The 20659-nt window shown below is 41.6% G+C and overlaps 1 pseudogene; it reads right to left on the minus strand.

Moving 5' to 3' along the window:
- Positions 1-7142: 7142 nt before the first annotated feature.
- On the minus strand, positions 7143-17575 carry LOC138095389 (large ribosomal subunit protein eL36-like; annotated as a pseudogene).
- Between the last annotated feature and the right edge of the window lie 3084 nt (positions 17576-20659).

Genomic DNA, 20659 nt, shown 5'->3' on the forward strand with positions numbered 1-20659 from the left:
GCTGGGGGCCATCTTCTGTGGGTTTAGCCTGAGACTGCACCCCTGCCCGGCATCTTCCCTGCTTGTCCCGTCCTGTGTGGTTTTCTCCTGGGAGTTCTTTCAAATGTGTCTGCACACCAATCTTTATGTTACAGTCTGCTTCTGGGGAACCCATCCTCAGCCATTCATTCTTCTTGACTCTGAGCTGCAGTGGAGGAAATGCTAGTGATTAGATCCTGCCTGACATGTAGAAGAGTTCTTTAATTGGAACAATCTTTTGAAAAAAAGTTTCTTCCACCCAGAGGCATCAGGGGTTTGCTTCATGGGTGCCGTATTGGGTGACCAGGACCTAGGATAAAAGAGGGCCTCTATAGGAGCCTTGAGTGAACACTGCTTCTGGCCATGGAGTGACTGCCATCATAGGCAAAGGAACAAGGTGGCAGGCAATGTGAATGAAATTTGCAAATAATAAAGTGCTATCAAAGGACTACATACTAGGGAAGAAGAGGACAAAGGAGTGAAGAGAGAAAGAGAAACTAACGAGCCGTGCTTAGTGTCAGTCATGTCTGTCTCTGCCACGCCAGGGACTGTATCCCGCCAGCCTCCTCTGTTCATGGGATCCTCTGGACAAGAATGCTGAAGCGGATTGCAATGCCCTCCTCCCGGGATCTTCCCAACCCAGGGATCGAACCCAGGTCTCTGGCCTTGCAGGTGGATTCTTTACCATCTGAGCCCCCAGGGAGGCCCAAGAGAAACTAACAGTGAAGTACTAAATAGAGATGCCTCCTTGGGGGAGCCGTGGTAGCTATTCTGTCTCCAAATCACGCCCCGATTTGCTTTGTAACAGAACTTAGTGGCTCAGAAGAACAGCAGTTTTGTTTGTTTGTTTGCTTATAGCTCGGTGGTCTGGGCCAGGTTCCATGGGGACATCTTGTCTCTCTTCCATGTGATCGCAGCTCAGATGGCTCTACTGGGGCTGGAAGATTCACTTTCAAGACGGCTCTTTCCCTGGCTGGCAAGTTGCGGTTGGCTTTCAGTTCTCGTCCGTGAATTTCTTCAGGAAGAAGATTTTATTTCCTCACAGCGTGGCGTCCACGTTCCAAGACCAAGTGACCCAAGGGGCAGGAAGTGGAAACTGACTGTTTCTTAATATCTGCGCCTGGAAACTGGCACGGCATCCACAGCATCACTTCTGTATTTTATCGAACAATCACAGAGCCCAGATTCAAATGAAGGGGTCAAAGGCCCCACCTATCAATGACAGGGAGAGTGAACAAATTTTGCAGTCATGGTTTTAAAATGCCACAGACGTCTTCCATCAAGTTGAGACAGCTGGAAATCTGAGAGACCTCTTCACACCTTCCATTTTCCTTTTTCTTATATTTAATGTACAACTAAGACTTGTTGAGGGTTTCCCAGGTGTCTCAGTGGTAAAGAATCTACCTGCCAATGCAGGAGATGTGGATTTAGTCCCTGTATCAGAAAGATCCCCTTGAGAAGGAACTGGCACCCCACTCCAGTGTTCTTGCCTGGGAAATGCCATGGACAGAGAAACCTGGCAGCCTACAGTCCATGGGATTATAAAGAGTTGGGCGTGACTGAGCATGCGTGCATGCACACACACACACTGGACCAGTTGGCATTTTTTTTTTTTTAAATTGTTGTAAAATATACACAACGTTATCTTCACCTTTTGGCTGTTGTGAGTAGTGCTGCTGTGAATACGTGTATATAAGTGTTTGAACATCTGATTTCAGTTCCTTTGGATACATATCTAGGAGTGGAATTGCTGGCCCATATGGTAATTCAGTGTTTAACTTAAAGAGGAACCCTTAAGCCATTTTCCATATTGGTGGCACAATTTGGATTACCACTGACAATATATGATGGTTCCAGTCTCTCCATAGCTTCACTGATGCTTGTTATTTTCTGCATGCCTGCCTGTGCGCTCAGTCACTTTAGTCATGTCCAACTGAAGAGCCCAAATGTGTCTCTTGCACTGCAGGAGGATTCTTTAACGCTGACCCGCCAGGGAAGCCCTGTTATTTTCTACAGTAAGTGTAAAGTGGTAACTTGTGATTTTGATTTGCATTTCCCTAGTGATTAATTGGAGAAGGCAGTGGCACCCCACTCCAGCACTCTTGCCTGGAAAATCCCATGGATGGAGGAGCCTGGTAGGCTGCAGTCCATGGGGTCACGAAGAGTCGGACACAACTGAGCGACTTCACTTTCACTTTTCACTTTCACGCATTGGAGAAGGCAATGGCAACCCACTCCAGTGTTCTTGCCTGGAGAATCCCAGGGACGGGGGAGCCTGATGGGCTGCCGTCTCTGGGGTTGCACAGAGTCGGACACGACTGAAGCGACTTAGCAGCAGTGATTGATTATATTGAGCATATTTTCAAGTGTTTGTTGGTAATTTATCTTCTTTGAAGAAATGTCTATTCAAGCCATTTGATCATTTTTAAAATTTGGTTATCCTTTTGTTGTTGACCTGTAAGAGTTTTTGGTATATTCTGGACAGTAAACAGTTCCTAGATATATGATTGAAAATATTTTCCTCCAAGTCTCTGGGTTGTCATTTCACTCTCTTTACAGTGTCCTTTGGTGCATAGAAGTTTTACATTTTGATGAATTTTAATTGCTTTTTTCTTTTGTTGTTATTTTTGGTGTCACATCTAAGAATCCAGTGTTGAATTTTAGGTTATGAAGATTTACTACTATCTTCTTCTAAGAGTTTTATAGTTTTAGCTCTTATGTTTAAGTTTTGATGATTTTTTTAACTTAATTATGTATATGATATAAGGTAAGTGTCGAGATTTATTCATGTGGGCCCATTGTATGTGGCCATCAGTTGTCACCACGCCATTTGTTGAAAAGAAGATTAATTCCTCATTAATTGGTTTTGCCCATTTACCAAAAATCTATTGCCCAAAGATGTATGAGTTTATTTCTGAGCTCTTAGTTCTATTTCATTGATCTATACACCTATCCTTATGCCAGCACCACAAAACTTTGATTACTCTCAGAATTTGTACTAAGTTTTAAAATTGGGGAGTGTATGTTCTCCAATTCTGTTCTTCTTTTTTCAAGATTACTTTGGCTATCTGGAGTCCCTTGAAATTTCAGATGGATTTTGGGATCAGCTTTTCCATTTCTGAAAAAAAGGCTCCTGAGAGTTTGGTAGAGATTGCACTAAGTCTGTAGATTGACTCAGGGAGTGCTCCCGTTAATAGTATTACTAAGTCTTTCAACCCATGAACACAGGTCTTTAATTTCTTTGAGTGATGTTTTGTAGGACTCATTACTGTACCTCCCTCCTTTAATTTACTCGTAAGTGTTCAGTCCTTTTAGATAGTATTAGAACTGAAATTGTTTAATTTCCTTTTCAGATTGTTCATTGCTAGTGTTTAAAAATATAACAGATAATTATGTTGATCTTATTCCATAGCTTTGTTGAATTCATTTATTGGCTCCAATGTTTTGTTTTTTTTTGGTGTGTGGATTCTTCAAGATTTTCTCTATATAAAATCATGTCTTCCGGAAATAGAGATAATTTTATTTCTTTCTTTCCAAGTTGGGTGTCCTTTATTTCTTTTTTCTTTCTTCATTGGCCTGCCTAGAATTTATGGACAATGTTAAATAGAAGTGGCAAAAGTTGGCATTCTTATCTTGTTCCAGGAAAACCGTCAGTCTTTCACCATTGAGTTTATTACCTGTGTATTTTTTTAAATAAATACTTTTTACCATGTTGAAGCAGTTTCCTTTATTCCTAGTTTATTGAGTGTTTTTTTAAAATCATAAAAAGATGTTGAATTTTGTCAGTTTTCTTTCCATATCAATTGAGGTGATCATGTAGTATTTTCCTCCTTTGTATTAACGTGCTTTGTTATATTGATTGATTTTTGTATGCTGACTACACTTGCATTCCTGAGATGAATCCCACCTGGTCACAGAGGATAACCATTTCAGTATGCTGCTGCATTTGTTCTGATAATGATTTGTTGAGGATTTTTGCATTTGTATGCATGAGGGCTGTAGGGTATTTTGGATGGCTTTGATGTCTTTGTCTGGCTTTAGTATTAAGGTAATGCTGGCTTCATAGAAAAAGTTAGGAACCATTCTTTTCTCTTAAATTTTTGAGAAGATTTTGAGAAAGATTGGTGGCGATTCTTCTTTACATGATTGGTTGAATTCACCAGTGAAGCCATTTGGTCCTGGGGTTTTGTTGTTATTGTGGAGTTTTTATTATTGATTCAATCTCTGTGCTGGTTATAAGTTTATCTTATGATTCTGTTTCTTCTTGAGTCAGTTTTGGTACTTTGTGTGTTTCTAAGAACTCGTCCATTTTATCTAAGTTATTTGATTTATTGGCAAATTATTTTTCTTAATATTCTCTTATAATTCTTCCTGTGAAGTTTGTAGTATGTCCCCATTTTCATTTCAGATTCTAGTAATTTTAGTGTCCACACCACCTCCACCACCTTCCACCACTGGTCTAGCTATAGGCTCGTCAGTGTTGTTGATCTTTTAAAAGAATCAGCTTCTGGTTTTGTAGATTTTCCTTATCGTTTTTCTAGTCTCTATTTCATTTATTGACACTTTAATTTTTACTTCCTCTTTTTGAAGTTTTGGATTTAGTTGCCCTTCCTTTTTTTTTTTTTAAATTTCCTAAAGATGTAAGGTTAGGTTATTGATTTGAGATCTTATTAAAAAAAATTTTTTTTTTTCTTTTGGGCCATGCTGTGCAGCTTGTGGGATCTTAGTTCCCCAACCAGGGATAGAACCCAGGCCCTCAGCTGTGAAAGTGTAGAATCATAACCACTGGACAGCCAGAGATTTCTGGAGATCTTATTTTTTAAAAGGTTAAATGATCTATGCAATCTGAAGAGAAATCAGAGTATTGAGATCTTATTTTTTAACAGACATTTAAAGCTATAAATTTCCCTTTGAAAGCTACTTTCACTGCATTCTGTAGATTTTATGTTTTCATATTTATCTCAAAAAATTTGTTAAAATCTCTGTGATTTTTCCTTTGACTCATCAATTGTTTAAGAGTATATTCTTAAATTTCTGAATTTTTGTGAATTTCCCAGGTTTCCTTCTCTATTGATTTATCTTCTAGTTTGCTGATTATTTCCTCTGCTCAAATCTATCATTGAGCCCATCAGGTAATTTTTTTCATCTAAATCACTGTAATTTTCAACATCAGACTTTCTGTTTGGTTCCCTTTTGTACTTTCTATTATCTCTTATTTGTTTAGACATTGTTCTCCTGCTTTCTTTTATTTCCTCGTGCATGGTTTCCTTCAGTTCTTTGAACATATTTAAGACAGTTTATTTGATCTAAAGTCTTTGTCTAGTAAATCCAACGTTTGACCTTCCTCAGGAATGATTTCTAATTCTTTTCTTTTTTGCAAATGAGCCATATTCTCTTGTTTCTTTGTATGTCGCTTTTTTTTTTTCCAAAAAATGGACACTTTGCATATCATAATATGGTACTGGAAATCAGGTTTTTACCTCTGTGAGTTCTCTTACTGCTTAGTATGGGATGTTGTTTGTTTAGTGATTATTCTGAACCACTTTCTAAAAGACCATGGTCTTTGTCATGTTTGACCGTTGAAGTCTCCTCTTGTTTGTTAATCAAGAAACTAATCATTTGACAGAGATTTCCTTAAAGGAAAAGAGTCAAAGAGGAAAAGAAAAGAAAACGCTCCTGGTCTTTCCTGATTGGTTCTGTCACTGATTGGGCCCCTTCTTCAATGCTAAGCCAGGTCTTTTACAACTCCGACTTGGCTGTCATTCTCTGTGTGGAGCTTAAAGGTCAGTCAGGCTTCCACGGTGGCTCAGATGGTAACCTGTAATGTGGGAGACCTGGGTTTGATCCCTGGATCGGGAAGATCCCCTGGAGAAGGAAATGGCAACCCACTCCAGTACTCTTGCCTGGAAAATTCCATGGACGGAGGAGTCTGGTAGGCTACAGTCCATGGGTTAGCGAAGAGTCGGACATGACTGAACAACTTCACCTTAAAGGTCAGTCAGAGGTGAAAACTTAGGGTCTTAGATATTTTGCAGGCGTGGGACACACACACGTCTCTCCTGATTCCCTATGCCATATGCAGATGGCACCCAAAATCTTTATGCCCCCATGCACCTCCGCCCTGAACTTCCCCTATCCAGGCTACTCAGTCCATCCATTGCAGGCCCTGTCTGCTATCCCCTGCTTTGTGTGTGTGTGTGTATACGTTAGTTGCTTAATCATGTGCGACTCTTTGTGACCCTATGGACTGCAGCCCTTCAGGCTCCTCTGTCTATGAGATTCTCTAGGCAAGAGTACTGGGGCAGGTTGCCTTTCCCTCCTCCAGGGGATTGCCTGAAGGGATCAAACCTGGGTCTCCTGCATTACAGGCAGATTCTTTACTGCTTTGCCACCAGGGAAGGCCCATCCCCTGCTCTAGGGACCTGCAAATAGAACATTCACCTTTAAATGCTTCTGACAAACACCACCTGGGAAGCTACCCTAGCCCTGAGAAAGTTCTAAGACTCATCTCGCAAGGATCCATCAGACAGGTCAAATCACACAACGACAGTTCCTAGAGACCAGGATCAGTGTTGCCTCGTTTGACATCAGCAAGCCCACACCAAGAATCTGGACCACCATCCTCATGCCTGCTGATGAGGTAGAGGTTGGGGGATAATAAGTAGGTAAATTAAAATGTCACAGTGGGTTTTTTGGACTGTAAGGAGATCAAACCAGTCAATCAGAAAGAAAATCAGTCCTGAACATTCATTGGAAGGACTGATGCTGAAGCTGAAGCTCAAAAACTTTGGCCACCTGATGCGAAGAGCTGACTCATTGGAAAAGACTCTGAGGCTGGGAAAGATTGAAGGTGGGAGGAGAAGGGGATGACAGAGGATGAGATGGCTGGATGGCATCACTGACTCAGTGGACTTAAGTTTGAGCAAGATTCAGGAGTTGGTGAAGGACAGGGAAGCCTGGCATGCTGCAGTCCATGGGGTTGCAAAGAGTCGGACATGACTGAGCAATTGAACTGAATTGAACTGTGGTTTTTTTTAGAAAATGAAAATTGTGTTGCTTCTTTCCTTTTTTTTTTTTTTTTTTTGTTTCTCTGAAAAGGTTTATTGTGCACAGAGGGGAAGGGCTCAGTCCTTCTTGGCTGCCGCTTTCCTCATGGAGGCCATGGTGTTGCTCAGCTCCTCTCTCTTCCTCTTGGCACTTTTGTGTGTCCCCACCTTTTTTTTCCCCTTTATTTTTTAAAAAAATTATTTATTTTAATTGGAGGCTAATTACATTCTTTTTTAATTTATTTTTTAATTGAAGGATAATTGCTTTACAGAATTTTACTGTTTTCTGTCAAACCTCAGCATGAATCAGCCATAGGTATATGTATATACCCTGCCTTTTGAACCTCCCATCTCCCTCCCCATCCCAGCCCTCTAGGTTGATACAGAGCCCCTGTTTGAGTTTCCTGAGCCATAGACCAAATTCCTGTTGGCTATCTATTTTACATACGATAATGTAAGTTTCCATGTGACTCTTTCCATACATCTCACCCCCTCCTCCCCTCTCCCCACGTCCACAAGCCTGTTCTCTGTGTCTGTTTCTCCATTGCTGCCCTGGAAATACTTCAATACCGTTTTTCTAGATTCCATATATATGGGTTAGAATACAGTATTTATCCTTCTCTTTCTGACTCACTTCACTCTGTCTAATAGATTCTAGGTTTATCCACCTCATTAAAACTGATTCAAATGCGTTCCTTTTTACGGCTGAGTAATATTCCATTGTGTATACGTACCACGACTTCTTTATCCATTCATCTGTCATTGGACATCTAGGTTGCTTCCATGTTCTAGCTATTATAAATAGTGCTGCAATGAACAATTTTCAGTTTTTGTTTCCTCAGGGTATATTGCCTAGGAGTGGGATTGGTGCGTCATATGGTGGTTTTATTCCTAGTCCTTTAAGGAATCTGCATACCATCTTCCATGGTGGCTGTATCAATTTACATTCCCACCAATAATGCAGGAGTGTTCCATTTTCTCCACACCCTCTCCAGCATTTATTGTTTGTAGACTTTTTGATGATGGCCATTCTGACTGGTGTGAGGTGATATCTCATTGTAGTTTTGATTTGCATTTCTCTAATAATGAGCAATGCTGAGCATCTTTTCATGTGTTTGTTAGTCATCTGTATGTCTTCTTTGGAGAAATGTCTGTTTAGGTTGTTTTCCCACTGATTGGGTTGTTTGTTTTTCTGGTATTGAGTTGTATGAGTTGCTTGTTTATTTTGGAAATTAATCCTTTGTCAGTTTCATTTGCTATTATTTTCTCCCATTCTTAGGGCTTTCTTTTCACCTTGCTTATAGTTTCCTTTGCTGTGCAAAAGCTTTTAAGTTTAATCAGGTCCCACTTGTTTACTTATGTTTTTATTTCCATTACTCTAGGAGATGGGTCATAGAGGATCTTGCTTTGATTTATATAACTGAGTGTTTTGCCTATGTTTTCCTCTAAGAGTTTTATAGCTTCTGGTCTTACATTTAGGTCTTTAATCCATTTTGAGTTTATCTTTGTGTATGTGTTATGAGGTGTTCTAATTTCATTCTTTTACATGTAGCTGTCCAGTTTTCCCAGCACCATTTGTTGAAGAGGCTATCTTTGTCCAATTGTATATTCTTTGTCAAAAATAAGGTATCCATAGGTTTTTGGACTTTCTATCTTGTTCCATTGGTCTATATTTCTGTTTTTGTGCCAGTACCATACTGTCTTGATGACCGTAACTTTGTAGTATAATCTGAAGACAGGAAGGTTGATTCCTCCAGCTCCGTTCTTCTTTCTCAAGAGTGGTTTGGCTATTCGTGGTCTTTTGTGTTTCCATATGAGTTGTGAAATTTTTCTAGTTCTGTGTAAAATGCCATTGGTAATTTGATAAGGCTCACATTAAATCTGTAGATTGCGTTTGGTAGTATAGTCATTTTCCCAATATTGATTCTTCCTACCTAGGAACATGAAATATCTCTCCCTCTGTTTGTGTCATCTTTGATTTCTTTCATTCAGTTCAGTTCAGTTCAGTCACTCAGTCGTGTCCGACTCTTTGCGACCCCATGAATAGCAGCACGCCAGGCCTCCCTGTCCATCACCAACTCCCAGAGTTCACTCAGACTCACGTCCATCGAGTCCGTGATGCCATCCAGCCATCTCATCCTCTGTCGTCCCCTTCTCCTCCTGCCCCCAATCCCTCCCAGCATCAGAGTCTTTTCCAATGAGTCAACTCTTCCCATGAAGTGGCCAAAGTACTGGAGTTTCAGCTTCAGCATCATTCCTTCCAAAGAAATCCCAGGGTTGATCTCCTTCAGAATGGACTGGTTGGATCTCCTTGCAGTCCAAGGGACTCTCAAGAGTCTTCTCCAACACCACAGTTCAAAAGAATCAACTCTTCGGTGCTCAGCCTTCTTCACAGTCCAACTCTCACATCCATACATGACCACTGGAAAAACCATAGCCTTGACTAGACGGACCTTAGTCGGCAAAGTAATGTCTCTGCTTTTGAAAATGCTATCTAGGTTGGTCATAACTTTCCTTCCAAGCAGGAAGCGTCTTTTAATTTCATGGCTGCAGTCACCATCTGCGGTGATTTTGGAGCCCCAAATAATAAAGTCTGACACTGTTCCCACTGTTTCCCTGTCTATTTCCCATGAAGTGATGGGACCGGATGCCATGATCTTCGTTTTCTGAATGCTGAGCTTTAAGCCAACGTTTTCACTCTCCTCTTTCACTTCCATCGAGAGGCTTTTTAGTTCCTCTTCACTTTCTGCCATAAGGGTGGTGTCATCTGCATATCTGAGGTTATTGATATTTCTCCTGGAAATCTTGATTCCAGCTTGTGCTTCTTCCAGCCCAGTGATTCTCATGATGTACTCTGCATAGAACTTAAATAAGCAGGGTGACAATATACAGCCTTGACATACACCTTTTCCTATTTGGAACCAGTCTGTTGTTCCATGTCCAGTTCTAACTGTTGCTTCCTGACCTGCATACAGATTTCTCAAGAGGCAGGTTAGGTGGTCTGGTATTCCCATCTCTTTCAGAATTTTCCACAGTTTATTGTGATCCACACAGTCAGTAGTGTCTTATAATTTTCTGTGTACAGATCTTTTGTCTCCTTAGGTAAGTTTATTCCTAGATATTTAATTCTTTTTGTTGCAATGGTGAATGGGATTGATTCCTTAATTTCTCTTTCTGAATTTTCGTTGTTAGTGTATAGAAATGCAAGTGATTTCTGTGTATTGATTTTGAATCCTGCAACTTTGCTAAATTCACTGAGTAGGGTTCTCTATGTATAGTATCATGTCATCTGCAAACAGTGAGAGCTTTACTTCTTCTTTTTTGATCTGGATTCCTTTTATTTCTCTTTCTTCTCTGATTGCTGTAGCTAGGACTTCCAGAAGTATGTTGAATAATAGTGGCGAAAGTGGGCACCCTTGTTTTGTTCCTGATCTGAGGGAGAATGCTTTCAGTTTTTCACCATTGAGAATAACGTTTTCTGTAGGCTTATCATATACAGCTTTTACTATGTTGATGTAGATTCCTTCTATGCCCATTTGTTGAAGAGTTTTAACCATAAATGGGTGTTGAATTTTGTCAAAAGCTTTTCTGCATCTATTGAGATTATCATACGGTTTTTATCTTTCAATTTTTTAATATGGTGTATCACACAGATTGATTTGCATTATTGAAGAATCCTTGCATCCCTGGAATAAACCCAACTTGCTTATGGTGTATGAATTTTTGATGTGTTGCTGAATTCTGTTTGCTAAAATTTTGTTGAGGATTTTTGCGTCTGCATTCATCAGTGAAATTGGACTATAGTTTCCTTTTGTGTGTTGTCTTTGGTTTTGGTGTCAGGGTGGTGGTGGCCCTGAGGAATGAATTTGGAAGTGTCCCTTCCTCTGCAATTTTTTGAAAGAGTTTTAGAAGGATCGGCATTAGCTCTTCTCTAAATGTTTGATAGAATTCTCTTGTGAAGCCATCTGGTCCTGGGCTTTTTGTTTTGGGGGAGATTTTTAATCATAGCTTCAGTTTCAGTGGTTATAATTGGGTTGTTCATAATTTCTATTTCTTCCTGGTTTAGCATTGGAAGATTGAACTTTTCTAAGAATCTGCCCATTTCTTCCCAGTTATCTATTGTATTGCCATATAGTTGTTCATAATCCCCAGTCACTCGATTGTGTCCAACTCTTTGCGGCCCCATGAATCGCAGCACGCCAGGCCTCCCTGTCCATCACCAACTACCGGAGTTCACTCAAACTCATGTCCATCGAGTCAGTGATGCCATTCAGCCATCTCATCCTCTGTCATCCCCTTCTCCTCCTGCCCCCAATCCCTCCCAGCATCAGAGTCTTTCCCGAAGAGTCAACTCTTTGCATGAGGTGGCCAAAGTATTGGAGTTTCAGCTTCAACATCAGTCCTTCCAAAGAACACCCAGGACTGATTTCTTTTAGAATGGAGTGGTTGGATCTCTTTGAAGTCCAAGGGACTCTCAAGAGTCTTCTCCAACACCACAGTTCAAAAGCGTCAATTCTTTGGCACTCAGCTTTCTTCACAGTCCAACTCTCACATTCATACATGACCACTGGAAAAACCATAGCCTTGACTTGACAGACCTTTGTTGGCAAAGTAATGTCTCTGCTTTTGAATATGCTGTCTAGGTGGGTCATAACTTTCCTTCCAAGGAGTGAGCGTCTTAATTTCATGGCTGCAATCACCATCTGCAGTGATTTTGGAGCCCAAAAAAATAAAGTGTGACACTGTTTCCACTGTTTCCCCATCTATTTCGCATGAAATGATGGGACCATGAAGATTCCATGATCTTCGTTTTCTGAATGTTGAGCTTTCAGCCAACTTTTTCACTCTCCTCTTTCACTTTCATCAAGAGGCTTCTTAGCTCCTCTTCACTTTCTGCCATAAGGGTGGTGTCATCTGCATATCTGAGGTTATTGATATTTCTCCCGGCAGTCTTGATTCCAGCTTGTGATATGTTGTTCGTAATTGTCTCTTATAATCCTTTGTGTTTCTGCATTGTCTGTTGTGACCTCTCCTTTTTCATTTCTGATTTTGTTGATTTGATTATTCTCTCTTTTTTTCTTGATGAGTCTGGCTAAAGGTTTGTCAGTTTATCTTCTCAAAGAACCAGCTTTTAGTTTTATTAATCTTTACTATTGTTTCTTTCATTTCTTTTTCATATATTTCTGCTCAGATCTTTATGAGTTTTTTCCTTCTACGTTTTTTTGTTCTTCTTTTTCCAGTTGTTGTAGGTGTAAAATTAGGTTGTCTATTCAATGTTTTCCTTGTTTTTTGGAGGTAGGACTGTTTCACTATAAACTTCCCTCTTAGAACTGCTTTTGCTGCATCCCATAGAGTTTGAGTTGTTGTGATCTCATTGTCATTTGTTTCTAGAAATTTTTTTATTTTCCTTTTGATTTCTTCAGTAACCTGTTGGTTATATAGAAACGCATTGTTTAATCTCCATGTGTTTGTGTTTCTTACACTTTTTTTCTTATATTTAGCCTCAGCATTGTGGTTGGAGAAGATGCTTTGTACGATTTCAATTTTTAAAAATTTACTGAGGTTTGGTTTGTAACCTAAGATGTGGTCTATCCTCCAGAATGTTCCATGTGCACTTGAGAAGAAGGTGTATTCTTCTGCATTTGGATGTTATGTCCTGAAAATATCAATGATATCCGTCTCATCTAAAGTATCATTTAAGGTTTGTGTTTCCTTATTGATTTTCTGTTTTGATGGTCTGTTCATTGGTGTGAGTGGGTTGTGTTACTGTCAGTTTCTCCTTTTATGTCTGTTAGTGTTTGTTTTATGTATTGAGGTGCTCCTATGTTGGGTGCATAGATATTTACAATTGTTACAATCCTCTTGGATTGATCCCTTGGTCATTATGTAGTGTCCTTCCTTATATCTTGTAATCTTTATTTTAAGGTGTATTTTGTCTGATATGAGAATTGCTACTTCAGCTTTCTTTTGCTTCCCATTTGCATGGAATATATTTTTCTATCCTCTCACTTTCAGTCTATATGTGTCTTTGGGTCTGAACTGGGTTTCTTGTAGATAGCATGCATATGGGTCTTTTTTTTTCTATCCATTCAGCTAGTCTGTGTCTTTTGGTTGGAGCCTTTAATCCATTTACATTTAAAGTAATTATTGATATGTATGTTCCTATTGTCATTTTATTGTTTGGGGTTGATTTTGTAGATCTTTTTTTTCTGTTGTATTTCTTGACTATATAAGTCCCTTTAACATTTGTTGAGCGACTGAACTGAACTGAACTGAACATTTGTTGTAAAGCTGGTTTGGTGGTACTGAATTCTCTGAACTTTTGCTTGTCTGAAAACTTTTTATTTCTCCATCAATTTTGAATGAGATACTTGCCGGGTACGGTAATCTTGGTTGTAGACTTTTCCCTTTCAGTACTTTAAATATACCCTCCCATTCCCTTCTGGCCTGCAGAGTTTCTGCTGAAAGATCAGCTGGCAAGTGCATTCGGCTTCCCTTGTGTGTTACTTATTGCTCCTCCCTTGCTGCTTTCAGTATTCTTTCTTTGTGTTTAGTCTTTGTTAGTTTGATTAGTATGTGTCTTGGCATGTTTCTCCTTGGATTTATCCTGTATGGGACTCTTCATGCTCCTTGGACTTGAGTGACTATTTCCTTTTCCATGTCAGGGAAATTTTCAACTATAATCTCTTCAAAAGTTTTCTCATACCCTTTCTTTTTCTCTTCTTCTTCTGGGACCCCTATAATTTGAATGTTTGCATTTGATATGGTCCCAGAGGTCTCTGAGACTCTCCTTAGCTCTTTTCATTCCTTTTATTCTGCTCTTCAGAAGTTATTTCCACAATTTTCTCTTCCAGCTCTCTGATTTGTTCTTCTGCTTCAAATATTCTGCTATTGATTCCTCCTAGAGTATTTTTAGTTTCAGTAGTTGTGTTGTTTGTCTCTGTATGTTTATTCTTTAATTCTTCTAGGTCTTTATTAATTGATTCTTGCATTTTCTCCATTTTGTTTTCAAGGTTTTCAATCATCTTTACTATCATGGTTCTGAATTCTTTTTCAGGCAGTTTGCCTATTTCCTCTTCATTTATTTGTACTTTTGTGTTTCTAGTGTGCTTCATTTGTGCTGTATTTATATTTCTCTGCCTTTTCATTATTTTTTAAAAAAGTTATTGTGTTTGAAGCCTCCTTTTCCCAGGCTTCAAGGAAAGTTGAATTCTTTCCTTGAAGAAGGTTGAATTCTTTCTTCCTTTTGGTTTCTTCCATCCTAAGGTTGGTCCAGTGGTTGGTGTGAGCTTCGTATAGGGTGAGATTTGTGCTGAGTTTTTGTTTCCTTTTTTTCCTCTGATGGCAAGGCTGACTGAGGTGGTAATCCTGTCTGCTGATGGTTGGGTTTGTATTTTTGTTTTGTTTGTTGTTTAGGTGAGACGTCCTGCACAGGGTGCTACTGGTGGTTGGGTGATGCTGGGTGTTGTATTCAAGTGGGTTCCTCTGTGTGAGTTCTCACTGTTTGATACTCCCTAGGGTTGGTTCTCTGCTAGTCTAGGGTCTTGGAGTCAGTGCTCCCACTCCAAAGGCTCAGGGCTTGATCTCTGGCCAGGAACAAAGATTCCACAAGTGGTTTGATATGGCATTAAATGAGATTAGAACAAATATCCAAAAATAAGAAACCAAAGATGAATCCCAGACAAATGGTAGTTACAAAATCAGGCAAATAAGAATTAAAATAATGGAATATACACATGTACATATACACCCATGAGCAAAGTCAAAACAGTCCAACAAAAATAAAGTACAGTATATTGACCTGGCTAACAAAGGAAATAAAAAATATTTACCAATTGAGAACAAAACTAACAAGCACAAACTGGAAAACAAAACTAAAGGTGCCAAGTGGGGGAATAAAGCAATGAAAACAACACTTAACAAATATGTTGAGAGAAAGGAAAGAAAGAAAAGAAATAATAAATATGCAAAGTTAAATAGAGGTAGATAAAGAAGATTTGTATACATTAAAAAATTAACTGCAGAGGGGAAAGAACAGTAGGAAAGCAAACAAAGGAATAAATGTAGAAAAAATAATAGGTTTAAAAAGTTAAAAATTAAAATTAAAGAGAGAAAAAAAGAAAAGAAAAAAAAAAAGAGGAAAACTCCATGGAACTGGAAAAGCCCAACGTAGAGGCAGAGGTTTAAGACCACAATAAAAAATGTGACTGAGAAAAAAAAAGCTCAATAGCTTAATTGGATTTCTTAGTGCCAATAAAATCAACAACTACAATGAGGGTGGGGGGTTGAAAGGGAAATAAAAAAATAATACAAAAGAATCTACAGAGCAAATTAAAAAAATAATATTTTTCTTGAGTCTCTGCTATCACAGTCCTTTCCCGTGCTGGGAGTCACAGTCCACCTCACCTCCCTAGGATGCCCTCCAACACTGTGCTGATCTCTGGACCTGCTGTGGGGGCAGCTCAGATTCTAATCTGGTCCTACTCCTGTGTGTTCTTGCCTCCAATGTCCACAGCTATCAGAACTAGTGCATTTACTTTTGTGGGAGCTCTCAATGGCCTTTTATATGTTCCATAGACACAGAGTCTGCTTAGTTGATTGTGTGGATTTAATCTGCATCTTGTACAGCTGGTGGGAAGGGTTTGAGTCTTCTTCCTTACCCACACTGCCCCTGGTTTCAACTGTGGTTTTATTTCCACCTCTACACATGGGTTGTCCACTGGGGTTTCCTCCTGAGGCTGCCCTGGAGGGCTTGGGTTTGCCCCTCTGAGGGCCAGGTGTGAAGGTGATGCAGCTGCTTGGGTCACAAGGGTTCTGGCAGCACCAGGTACTCAGAGGGGTTGGTGGCTAGGGTATCAGGAAATATGTGCTCTAGAAGGGAATGGCTGGAGAAGGCAAAGGCAACCCAGTCCAGTACGCTTGCCTGGAAAATCCCATGGACGGAGGAGCCTGGTGGGCTGCAGTCCATGGGGTCGCTAAGAGTCAGACACGACTGAGCGACTTCACTTTCACTTTTTCCTTTCATGCATTGGAGAAGGAAATGGCAACCCACTCCAGTGTTCTTGCCTGGAGAATCCCAGGGATGGGGGAGCCTGGTGGGATGCCGTCTATGGGGTTCACAGAGTCAGACATGACTGAAGCGACTTAGCAGCAGCAGCAGCAGCAGAAGGGTATGGCAACCAGTAGTGGCCAATACGATCCAGTATTCTTGCCTGGAGAACCCCCTCTCTGATAGAGAAGCCTGGCAGGCCATAGTCTACAGGGTTTTGAAGAGTCAGACACTACCGAAGCAACACTGCACGCATAGACACAAGATTTTTTCTGCCTGTGGCAGCTCTGCCCCAATGAGAGTTGAATGTGGAGGTGATGCAGCTGCTTGGCTTGTGGGGACCCTGGCAGTGCCAAGGGTGCAGGGAGATGGGCTGCCTCGGCTGCAGGAGTTACGGTTCTATCACAGTCTTTTTCTGAGCCTCTTGTAGCTGGCGATCAGAAGGCCTCTTTGGCCTGTCTTTCTCCATAGCTCAGCCCATTCAGGCACTTAGAGGGTTCCCTTGCCTAGGGTCCTACTCTGTAGATCGTCGCATCAGTCACTGAAAGGAGCACCCTGGCTGGGGTCCTACTCTGTAGCTCAGTGCGTCAGGCGTTCAATGGGCCAGCCTCTCTACTGTTCAGCTGCCAGTGCTGGTGTGTGGGGAGAGAGAGGCTTGGTGATGGCTCCCCTCCATGTGTGACTCAGCAGTATCACCTTGCTTCCACGGCTGCCTGGCTTTCCTCCACAGGCATTTCCCACCGCGATCTCCCTCACATCCCCTCGATCTGTCTCTCTGCAGTCAACAGCAGCCCTCACCCTGAGATTGCTCCACAATCCCTAAACTCCAGCTCCGAGCCGGTGCACCTTTCAGGGGACCAGCGTTCCTGTTCAGGGTATGTATGGCTGCAGCAAGGACTGTCTGATTCTCATTCCATGTAGGCTGCAAGAGATCAGCTGTTTCACTCTCAGCCTTAAATGTTTCTCCTCTGACTCAGACAGTGGCACCAATGAGGGGATCAGACCCCTGCTTCAGTTCCCCCACCTGCCGAGGGCAGGTCCAGTCCTACTAACACTCCTGTTTTTCTCCCTAATTCCTTCATCCTACTAAGTTTTGCATGGTTCTATATACTCTTTTCCACTGGTCAGGTCCTCCTGTCCGCACTCAGCTGGTGTTCTGCGTGCGCTTGTGTGTCTGAAGGTATATTCCTCGTGTCCCCGTGGAGAGAGGTGTACTGCATGTCCACCTCCTTCTCCCCCCACCCTTTTCTTGATGAACTTGAGGACCTGCTTGTCCTTGGAGACTTTGAGCAGCTCCGTGACCTGCTGCTCATAGGATGCACACCTCCCAGATCATGTTCTCCACAAACGTGGTGTGTTTGGTAAGGTGCCTGTGACGGCCGTTGTGCCTCAGCTTGCTCACGTACTTGGTTACCTTGCGGCTCTTGCTGAGGCCCATGGCCACCGGGTAGCTCAGAGCCATGGCTGCTGTTCTTCAAAGGCTGCCACTGTGGAAGGCCCACATATTCCTTTTTTAATGTTCCCCTGGGGGCTGTAAAATTTTGTTCAAATTCAGAGTTCTATAAAAGTCAATCCTGATAAGTTTTGGCCAGCTTTATAATTCTTTTCTGAAGTCTCTTACTTTTCCAATTTTAATGACATCCTCAGATCTCTTGATTTTAATTCTACAGTATCTCTAAAATATGACTTCTCTCTCTCTTTTCAAAAAATATGTATTTATTTATATGTGTTTATTTGGCTACATAAAAAATGTATTTTAAAATTTATCTATATTTGTTCATCTGGCTACATCAGATCCCAGTTGCAGCATGTAGAATCTTGGTTGCAGCCAGTGGTATCTTTCCCTGTGGTGCATGGATTCTCTGGTTGTGGCACCTGGGCTTCGTTGCCTCTGGCATGTGAGATCCTAGCTCCCTGGCTAGGGATTGAACCCATGGCCGTGCACTGGAAGGCAGATTCTCAACCACTGGACCACCAGGGAAGTACTGAAGATGGCTTTCTTCTACCAAAGCTCAGTAGGAATATCCCTCTCCTTCAGCTACAACTCCAGCTGTCTCTGGCTTCCCATAACCATCCCTCCCAAGGCCCTCAGGCCTGCAGTTACAATGGTCCCCACTATTACTAACCCTGATGTGTGACCCCATCCCAAGTTTGCTTCTCTTAAATGCACCTGCCCTTGGAACATGAGCCCTTCACTAGACTCTCTTCAGTTGCCCCTGCTGCTCCAGGTCGAGTGCTCCGGCAGCATCTTGCCAACAACCTGACTGGTTATCATGAGACTATACCTGGCTGAGGAGAGGGTGGCAATGTGTCCCATGGCATCTCCTGTGAGCTTTTCTTGGGTCTTCTCCTCTCTTTTTTGCTTCTTCTCTTTCTCCTGCCTTGGATATAATTCTGCCAACCATCCTGGGTGCCAAGGACAAGGGCCACCCTCAGGAAGGCAATGTCGTACCCTGGAAGGAACCTGCCTCCTGAGGGCCTCATGGGGAAGAAGTGAGGTCAATTGTGTGATTCTGGGTGAACTGCTTCATCTTTTTGAATCTTAGTTTCCTTATCTGCCAAGTGGGTCTTAGTACTAGCGGCCCTGTAGGCTTATAATGAAGACAAAATGAGAAAATTTACACAAAGTTTGAAGTGAAGTGAAGTCGCTTAGTCGTGTCCGACTCTTTGCGACCCCGTGGACTGTAGCCTGCCAGGCTCCTCTGTCCATGGGATTTTCCAGGCAAGAATACTAGAGTGGGTTGCCATTTCCTTCTCCAGTGGATCTTCCCAACTCAGGGATTGAACCCAGGTCTCCCGCATTGTAAGCAGATGCTTTTACCATCTGAGCCACCAGGGAAGTCTAATTTACACAAAGGCCTACACAAAAGAATGCAAGCAAACAAAAGGGGGTCCCATACATATTGTGAATTTGCCTTCAATGAAAACTCCAAACCTTTATACTCCTTCAGGGAAGATGCACAACCTACCTTTACTTTCACCAAGGGAATAACACCTTAGATTTGCAGTTTGCAAAGCACCTTAACATTCATTATATTTAATCCATGCAACACTTCTGGGAGGGAGGAGGCAGTTTGGCATCACTATTAAAAAATTTTTTTTTATTAGAAAAGGAAGAGCAATGGAGAAAGAGATGACCTGCAGAAAGATACTCACATAAATAGTTAACTAAAGAGGGACAGAATCAAGTCTAGAATTCTGTCACTTGACCTCCACATGACAGAAGAAGGCAATTGAACGTCCTTGTTGGGAAATCTTATTATGTTTATTACAAATTGCCCCATGGTAAAACATCAGGTCTCTGATACCAGATTGTCTCAGGGGCAAGTCGTTCCCTGAGAGACCGTGGTGCCTCGTCAGGACGGCGGCGTGGGACACAGTTGAAGGACTTCTTGGGACAAGGGAACAGTGGGTGAATTCCACAAACAAATCTGAAGAATTTGAGAAAAAAACCCTCAGAGTCTATGATGCTTGGTATTAAGACAACCTTGTGGCTGTCATCGTTTTTCTTTCTAGCAGGGAACTCAAGAAAGAGGATGTGGAGAAGCCAGAGCATTGTGATTTGCAGCTAGAAAGGAAACTTCGAGTCTCTGATAGTATGAGCCCAGTGATGTCTGCTTTCCAGGTCACAGAGGGAGGCAGGCGGCTGAGCTGGGCAGACCGACAAGTAGCCCAAAGGGCTCCCCTAGATCCGTGCAGTATTACAGGGGCGCGCACCAGTCCATTTTGGGTGGAAGACTACGATAAACCATGGCAACTAACTGTCGCGACTTACAGGGCAAGGGTTTTAAATTTTTAAAGAAAATTTTTGGTCGCACTGTGAGGCACATGTGCGTGTGGGATCTTAGTTTCCCAACCAGGGGTTGAACCCCCGTCCCCGCATCGGAAGCATGAAGCCTTAACCATGGGATATCACCTCACACCTGTCAGAATGGTTGTCATCCAAAAGACAACAAATAACAAATGCTGACCAGGGTGAGGAGAAAAGGGAACCCTCGGATACTATTGGTAGGAATGTAAGTTGGTGCAGCCACTGCGGAAAACAGCATGGAGGTTTCTCCAAAAAACAAAAGTAGAGCTACCAGGAAGAATGAGAATTGTTAGCTGTTCACACTAAAAGAGTTAGTTTCCATGTGTCTCTTTCAATTCTGGTTTCCTCGGTGTGTATGCCCAGCAGTGGGATTGCTGGGTCATAAGGTAGGGGAGAGGGCGGGATGATTTGGGAGAATGGCATTCTATCATGTATACTATCATGTAAGAATTGAATCGCCAGTCTATGTCTGACGCAGGATACAGCATGCTTGGGGCTGGTGCATGGGGATGACCCACAGAGATGTTATGGGGAGGGAGGTGGGAGGGGGGGTTCATGTTTGGGAACACATGTAAGAATTAAAGATTTTAAAATTTAAAAAAAAATGTAATTTACAAGGTCAAAAAAAAAATAAATAAAAGAGTTAGTTTCCAACTCTTTGTGACCCCATGGACTTTAGCCCGCCAGGCTCTTTCTATCCATGGAATTCTCCAGGGAGGAATATTGGAGTGGGTA

Source organism: Capricornis sumatraensis, chromosome 19 (genome assembly GCF_032405125.1).
Source record: "Capricornis sumatraensis isolate serow.1 chromosome 19, serow.2, whole genome shotgun sequence".
In the NCBI taxonomy this organism is placed as follows: Eukaryota; Metazoa; Chordata; class Mammalia; order Artiodactyla; family Bovidae; genus Capricornis; species Capricornis sumatraensis.